Source organism: Terrapene carolina, unplaced genomic scaffold (genome assembly GCF_002925995.2).
Source record: "Terrapene carolina triunguis isolate 2854851 unplaced genomic scaffold, T_m_triunguis-2.0 Scaffold50376, whole genome shotgun sequence".
NCBI classification, from domain to species: Eukaryota; Metazoa; Chordata; order Testudines; family Emydidae; genus Terrapene; species Terrapene triunguis.
Window position 1 is genome coordinate 1 of NW_020714727.1, and position 8,495 is coordinate 8,495.

Below are 8,495 nucleotides of genomic sequence, written 5' to 3' on the forward strand. Positions count from 1 at the left end.
GACTGTACAGGGAATCATAAAGGTTGCTGTCCAACACAGCGAGCATCCAGCATGTGAGATTCATACACTGATTCTCAGGGATCTGCCTTTCTGCCGCAGTATGGAGATTTCCTTTCTCTGCTGAGCTGGGTTTCGGTGAGTTGCCTGTTTCTGCAATAAAATTGGTGCTGAGGGCTCAGGAAGGGTTCCAGGGTTCAAGTCAAGAACCATCTGGGCTGGAATTCACCAGCACGGTGACATGAACTGTTTGGTATTATCAGGAAAAACAGACTTAGAAGTAGTCTCAGCACATCAGTTGGCAGTTCCCAATGGGGGTTCTGGAATCCAACCCATCAGAACAAGAAGCACCAAAAGATAGTAAAAATAAAAGCATGTTTCTGGCATAGAGGACACCAGGTGGAAATCTCACCGGGGGAGGTCCCGGAAGCACATTGGGGAGGTCCAGGAAAGCTGTGTGTGTGTGTGTGTGTGTGTGTGTGTGTGTGTGTGTGTGTAGTCCTGAAACTGGGTGAAATAGGGAGGCGTAATGAGGCCTTCTGGGGAACGGGGTGTCTCAGATTGTAATGTAGTGTGGACCACACTGTTTTATATTGTCTCTGACACCTTCCTCCATCTAGATCATCCCTCCTCCCATGAGTAATCCTACTTCAGTCTCATGGCAACGTCAGCAATTGCCAACACAGAAAAGCAGCCTCAGGAAGGTGTGTCTGGGTTTCTAATAGGCTGCAATACGTTAAAGCTTTGTGTAGTTTTGAGGAAGAGTTACTCACACTGGCTCCTTTTAGTCTCCACGTCCTCTCTCCCTCCTGCCAGTTCTGTCCCTCTCTCCTTCCCTGCACAGGCTGAGCTGCTGCTGGGGTTCCCTTTCCCCCTGGAGAGGCCGATCTCCCCCTTTTCCCCGGTGCAGGCAGATAATGAGTTCAACCTAGTCTGAGGAGATATTTCTGTGAGCTGTCACTGTGGGGTCTGGCTTCTGGTTTTGGTCCTGGGTGAGGGGTATCACTGTGTGGCAGGGCTGGAAGTTGTGGGTGTGGGGGACCTACATGGACAGGTAGGCAGTGCTGGCGGTTGTGGGGCAGGCAGGGGGGGTGTACATAGACAGGCAGGCAGTGCTGGGAGTTGTGGGGGCAAGGAGCAAGGTGTACACAGAGAAGCAGACAGCGCTGTGGGTTAAGTGAATAGGCAGGGAGGTGTACACAAACAGGTGGGCAGCACTAGAGGTGGTGGGGGCAGGGAGCCAGGTGTACACTGACAGGCATTGCTGAAATTAAATTTCTCTTTTGATTGTTGGTCCAAGACCAGCTCTGGGACCTGTCCTGGCTCCCAACGCTGGGACCTTTCCTGGCTCCCAGACTGGGCAGGTCTCAATGTCTCTTTGCCCTGGCAAGCCACAGAACTGCAGCCTGGATGTCACAACCTTTACTCAATTGCGTTTCCAAAATTGTTGTTGTTATGTAAATTCAGGCATTTCACCATTGGAAAGAACCATTCATCTTTGTGTGACACTGTAACCCATGTTCTTCACAGTGATACTAGTATGATATCATTATAGCATAATTATGATATATTTTATACAAGATGTGTCATAATATGTCATTGGAAAAGTTACAATTTTCTGAATATGATTATCCTATTTGTATACATGTATCATTTTTGTATCTGATGTTATGACTATTGACTATATAGTTACACCTGCGTAACTCAATAGCTGGTTGGGAAGCACCTATTCAGGGCAATGAGTACCCCAGTCCTAGGTAAAAAGAACAGGAGTACTACTGGCACCTTAGAGACTATCAAATTTATTAGAGCATAAGCTTTCGTGGGCTACAGCCCACTTCTTCGGATGCATAGAATGGAACATATATTGAGGAGATATATACACATACAGAGAGCATGAAAAGGTGGGAGTTGTCTTACCAACTCTGAGAGGCCAATTAAGTAAGAGATACAGACTAACATGCCTGCTACTCTGAAACCAGTTCTAGGTGACACCCCAGGGGGGAACCTGTCACATTTTGTTCCTTAGCTGCTTCAATCTCCCAAAATATTCTGACCCCTGTCCATACTTTCCTTCCCCATCCCAGGCTGCTCCGATTCCAACAGCACCCTGGTCACCAGTTTCTTCTCCATGCTCCCCAGTCATCCCTGGCTCCCACAACCTCCGAGATGCCCCACGCTCCCTGAAATTCTTCCTCTGCAAGGGGTGAGGTGCCTCCCATCACACCTGGTCCCTTGGCTGGGGGGTAATCAGTGACTGTGACTCAGCAGTGAGAAATCTCTCCCATAAGTGGCATATGCCAAGGCACCAATGCGACTTCTCTTGTTACACCCACACAAACCACGTGGTGCTTCAGGGACTGCTACACAGGAACAACTCACTAACTGAGAAGTTTGCACATTATATAATAAGAATGGGCAACTCTGGGACATGTAAGGGCCTAGATAAATACAGCTGCCACGTGCAGGAACCACTGGTAGCTGCCTGAAACAGTGGGCCACTGGGACACAGTTGTTAAACCCAGGATGCTCTGGGACCATTTGCTAGCCAGCTCTACTAGCCATCAATAGCAAGTGTTGCATGAGATTTCATGGGCTAAAGTCATTATTTTTCTCACCTAAAATGTTCATACATGAAATGAGTCACAGGATTCCTCAGCCTCGTGAAATACTCACCTAGTGCAACATTTCAAAGGGGCAACACTCAAATGGGAATTTCTCCCCAGAGGGCTAAATTCAACAGTCATGAATAGAAAAACTGCCTTCCATAAGCTCACGTAAGAGCTTGCAGACAAAATGCCTCCAGGTGACTCCTGGGGACATGTTTGTAGATTCCAAAGCCAGAAGGGACCAATGTGATCATCTCCTCTGTATAACACAGACCGGAGAATTTCTGCAACATATTTCTAAGAGCAGATCTTTAAGAGAAACATCCAACCTTGATTTAAAAATTCACAGTGCTGAAGAATCCGCCAAGACCCTTGGTAAATTGTTCCAGTGACTAATTACTCTCACCCTTTAAAAAATGTACACCTTATTTCCAGTCAGAATTTCTTTACCTTCATCTTCCAGCCACTGGATCCTGTTACACCTCCTTATGCTAGGCTAAAAAGTCTATTATTAAATATTGGTTCCCCATGTAGGTACTTACAGTCTGTTATGAAGTGAACTTAACCATCTTTGTTAAACTAAATAGATTGAGGGTGAAACATTAACTGACTGATCTCATGGCATTGTGTTCTGTAAGATTCTCCATCCCACTCCACCTGGATCCCAGTGATTTGCTTAGTTTCTGTCCGTGCTTGCACTGTGAGCAGGGTTGCACAGAGCTGTGTACCATGATGCCCAGGTCCCTGTCCTGAGTTCATACAGTTAAATTAGAACCCCATAAACTGTTTGAGGAGTTCAAGGTTTTCCCTCCAGTTATTGACATCAAAATTCACCTGCCATCATGCTGCCCATTCACCTGGCACGGCTAGCTCCCCCTCAAGATTTTTCTGGATTTGACTATGACCTAAATAATCTGGTGCCATCTGCAAATATTGCCACCTCATTCCTCACCTCCCTTTCTAGATTGGTAATAACTATAAAATAGTTACTCTACTATTTGTTATAAAGTGTGTAACCCCCTCACTGTGCTTATCTCTGTTCACAGGCACCTTGAGCATTTCTGAGACCTCTCAATGCACCAACCACCTCATGGCAGCTTTCAACCTCACCCCCTCTGACCCTTCAACTTTTATCCTAATGGGCATCCCTGACCTGGAAGCTGCTCACCTCTGGATTTCCATCCCTTTCTCTATGTTCTTCTTTATAGGCCTGTTGGGAAATTTCACGGTTCTATTTGTTGTAGGCAAAGAGCAGACCCTGCACAAGCCGATATACCTGCTGCTCTGTATGCTGGCACTCACAGACATTGGTAAGTCTACCTCTGTCGTGCCAAAGGCACTGTGTATATTTTGGTTCAATTTGAAAAGCATTACTGTGGGTGGCTGCCTCACCCAGACATTCTTCCTTCACACGGTTTCTGTTATGCACTCAGCTGTCCTCGTGACAATGGCCTTCGATCGCTATGTTGCCATATGTAACCCTCTGAGATATGCCACCATCCTCACCAATGCACGAATAGCTAAGCTAGGGCTTGTGGGTTTGACAAGAGCTGTTTTCATCATGCTGCCCCTGCCCCTGCTCCTGAGGAGGCTGCCATTCTGTGGCAACCACATTATCCCCCACACGCACTGCGATCACATGGCTGTTGCGAAGATATCATGTGGGGACATCACATTTAACAGGATGTACGGCTTGGTGACAGCAGTTGTAGTCATTGGGTTAGACCTGACGCTCATTGCTCTGTCCTACGGTGTGATCATCAGGGCGGTCTTCAGAATCTCTTCCAAGAAAGCCCACCAGAAAGCCCTTAACACCTGCACAGCCCACATCTGTGTGATGCTGACATCTTCTGCTTCCTCCCTCTTCTCTAACCTGACCCACCGGTTTGGTCAGGGCATTGCTCCACACATTCATATCATCTTGGCCAACCTCTATTTCCTTGCCCCCCCCCATGCTCAACCCTATCATTTATGGGGTCAAATCCAAAGAGCTTCGTGACAAAGTGGGTAAATACACCTGCAGAATGTGATTGCCAGGGGGCACTGACTTTAAACCTCTGTGACAACAGGGGGAAATGATATCTCCTCATTAATCAAGGGTGCTCTGTCCCCATTTGGCTGAGCTAACATTGTGGAAGTTCAGAGTCTGAGAAGTTCCTCACACCTAAAGTCTTATCACTCCATCACCATGTACTCCTCTCCCTGTTGCTGAGTTCCCTCTCTCGGACCATCACCTGACCTCTTTCAGCATCACCCGTGAGCCCTCAGCCCCACAAACCCTGTCAATCAGCTTTTCAGTGACTTCCAGACCGCCAAAATATCTTGCAGCTTTCTAAATATCTTGCAGCCTAGGGAGGTTGTGGAATCTCCATCTCTGGAGATATTTAAGAGTAGGTTAGATAAATGTCTATCAGGGATGATCTAGACAGTATTTGGTCCTGCCATGCGGGCAGGGGACTGGACTCGATGACCTCTCGAGGTCCCTTCCAGTCCTAGAATCTATGAATCTATGAATAAAGCAAGGTGGCTGTCCATTAATCCCTGTGTGAACAGGGTTCTGGATCGGAAGCCTGGAGAATAAACCAAATGTTTCAATTGGAAAGTGGTAATAGAGGAAAGCTGCTGCTGGAATTAAGGACATTCTACTAGAGATTGTTGGTGAGAGTTATGAATTTGTGTGTTTTTGAGAACTGGCTGCTGTGTTAAACTATGACATCACTTTCGAGTCAAATAACTTACCGCTTTACACAGTTGATTTTGGAGTCAATTTTCTGCTGGAACATTCAAAATACACACTAACGATTCCTGTTGTCAAAGACATCAAATGTAGGTGTTGAGATTTCATATTGGAGTGTGTGAAACAGGGATTGAAACACTTGTAGTACTAAGACCTTCTACTGTGATCATCCGTTCACGACCAAGATTAGCTGATATCTCTTTTTTTGCCATTGTTTTTTGGAGACCTCGAGCAGCAGTGGAAACTTATGCCTATGGTTCTGTCAGAAACATAAAGGGAAGGGTAACCACCTTTCTGTACACAGTACTATAAAATCCCTCCTGGCCAGAGGCACAAAATCCTTTTACCTGTAAAGGGTTAAGAAGCTCGGGTAACCTGGCTGACACCTGACCAAAAGGACCAATAAGGGGACAAGATACTTTTCAAATCTGGGGAGGGGGAAAAGGCTTTGTTTTGTCTGTTCTTTGTCTGTCTGTTCTGCGTGCTTGCCGGAGACAGATCAAGAAGGCAATCAATCCAACTCAATTAGAATTAATAAGTAATAATAAGGGAATGCGTTAGCTTAATTTTATTTTGGCTTGTGATTTTCCTTGTCTAGAGGGAGGTTTTGTCTAGAGGGAGGTTTATCCCTGGATTTGTAACTTTAAGGTTTTGCCTAGAGGGGAGATCCTCTATGTTCTTGACTCTTTTGTTATTCTGTAAAGTACTTACCATCCCGATTTTACAGAGCTAATTCTTTTAGCTTTTCTTTAATTAAAATTCTTCTTTTAAGAACCTGATTGATTTTTTCATTGTTTTAAGATCCAAGGGTTTGGGTCTGTGTTCACCTGTACCAATTGGTGAGGATATTATTCTCAAGCCTCCCCAAGAAAGGGGGTGTAGGGGCTTGGGGCATATTTGGGGAAGGTAGGGCTCCAAGTGGCACTCCCTAAATGTTTGTTTAAATCACTTGGTGGTGGCAGCATTACTTAATCCAAGGAATAGGGGAGTTTTTAACCTAAACTGGTAGAAATAATCTTAGGGGGTCTTCATGCAGGTCCCCATGTCTGTACCCTAATCTTCAGAGTGGGGAGGAAACCCTGACAGGTTCACTGGCCTTTTACTCAGGATAACCTAGTTGAGCAGTTTTGGGTTGAATTTCTTGAACACATGGATGCCATAGAGGAGAAAGTCTTTAGAGAACTTGGCTCGTTTCCTCTTTCGCTACTGTCATTACCTGTTAGCTACACTGAAGCAGAAAGATTGTTTTCTCAGATAAACTTGATAAAAACAAAAGTGCACAACAAGATGCAAGAGGAACTTATAGAAAACATTCTTCATTTTAGGGCGTAACTCAGATCTTAATCCTCTCCTTAGACATGCCTATGGTGAATGGGGAAGTGGTGGAACCCCAGCAACTGAGGCAGTGGCCACACTTTGGGCAGCAGGCACAACAGTCTCTGACTTGCTCCAGACTGTAGAGTTGTTCACCTCTGGGCTCAGAGTGTCAACTGGCTGTTGTCAAGTGCTGAAGGCTGGAATGTTGTTGCCTCAGTAATGCTGTTCAGGCTGCTCAGTGCTTCTGTCCTTGGAACTCCAGTGTTATCAGTATTCACAGATAAGGCAACCTGCTTATTCAGCAGACCTCGATGTTACTCATAAAGAAAGACCACAGGCACGGTTCTGTGACAAAGACACCAGGCCAGGTTTATTGCACTCAAGTCATAGTCCTAGCACTCTGGCTATGAGCCAAATGAACAAATAAGCTTATAAAATTCCTTTTGCGGGTGGTAATATCCCAAGAAATCCTTACTGATCAAGGACCTAACTTCACTTTACAAATAATGAAAGAACTGTGCAATCTACTGAGGGTAAAGAGATTAAGAATGTCGATCTACCATCCACAAACTGATGGGCTGGTAAGGCCATTTCACAGAACTTTGCTGGCAATATTAAAGAAGTTTGTAGCCTCAGATCCCAAACATTGGTGCCAACTTTTCCCCTGCCTCCTTTTTGCTTTCAGGAATGTACCTCAAGCCTCCAAGGTTTCTCCCCTTGAACTGCTGTATGGGAAGCAGCCTCGAGGCTTTCCAGACCTGCTTGGAGAAACATGGAAGAGCAAAGACCCCAGACAATGAACACAGTCCAATACATTCTTCAATTAAGAAATCACCTCAAGACTTTGCAGGCATTTGCTAGAACAATTTTGCTAAATGCACAACAGGTACAGAGAAGGCCTATAACAAAGGGGTCCAGTGTGAGTGTTCAGACTCAGTGATTGAGTATTATCGTTACTACCAAGTTTGTTGTTCAAATTACTGGTTCAATGGCAGGCACCGTTTGAGATAGTGAGGCATGTGCACCCCATTAACTATGAAGTCAAGCACCCAGAGAAGAAAAAGGAGACTCAGATAAGAACATAAGAACAGCCATACTGGGTCAGACCAATGGTCCATCTAGTCCAGTATCCTGTTGTCTGACAGCAGCCAATGCCTGGTGCTTCAGAGGGAAAGAACAGAACAGGGCTCTTATTGAGGGATCCATCTCCTGTCATCCAGTCCTGTCATCTGGCAGTCAGAGGCAAGGGACACCCAGAACATGGGGTTGTGTCCCTGAACATCTTGGCTAACAGCCATTGATGGACCTGTTCTCCATTAACTTATCTAGTTGTTTTTTTTTTAACCCCATTATACTTTTGGCCTTCGCAACATTCCCTGGCAATTAATTCCACAGGTTGACTGTGTGTTGTGTGTAGTACTTTCTTTTCTTTGTTGTAAACCTGCCGCCCATTAATTTCCTTGGGTGACCCCTAGTTCTTGTGTCATGTGAAGGAGTAAACAAGACTTCTGTATTCAGTTTCTCCACACTATTCATGATTTTATAGATCTCTATCTTATCCCCTCTTAGGCATCTCTTTTCTAACTGAAAAGTCCTAGTCTTTTTAATCTCTCCTCGTACGGAAGCTGTTCCAAACCCCTAATCATTTTTGTCCCACTTCTCTGTACCTTTTCAATTTCTAATTTCTATCTTTTTTTAGATGAGGCAAGTAGAACTGCATGCAGTATTCATGGTGTGGTATATATATAGTGGCATTATTATATTTTCTTGTCTTCTTATCTATCCCTTTCCTTTCAGAGCCGTGTGCCAAGGGAGTGGGGCTGCGAGCTGCGGCC

The 8,495-nt window shown here is 45.2% G+C and overlaps 1 pseudogene; it reads left to right on the forward strand.

Moving 5' to 3' along the window:
- The first annotated feature begins 3,652 nt into the window (after positions 1 to 3,652).
- Positions 3,653 to 4,636, forward strand: LOC112103100 (annotated as a pseudogene).
- The last annotated feature ends 3,859 nt before the right edge of the window (positions 4,637 to 8,495 follow it).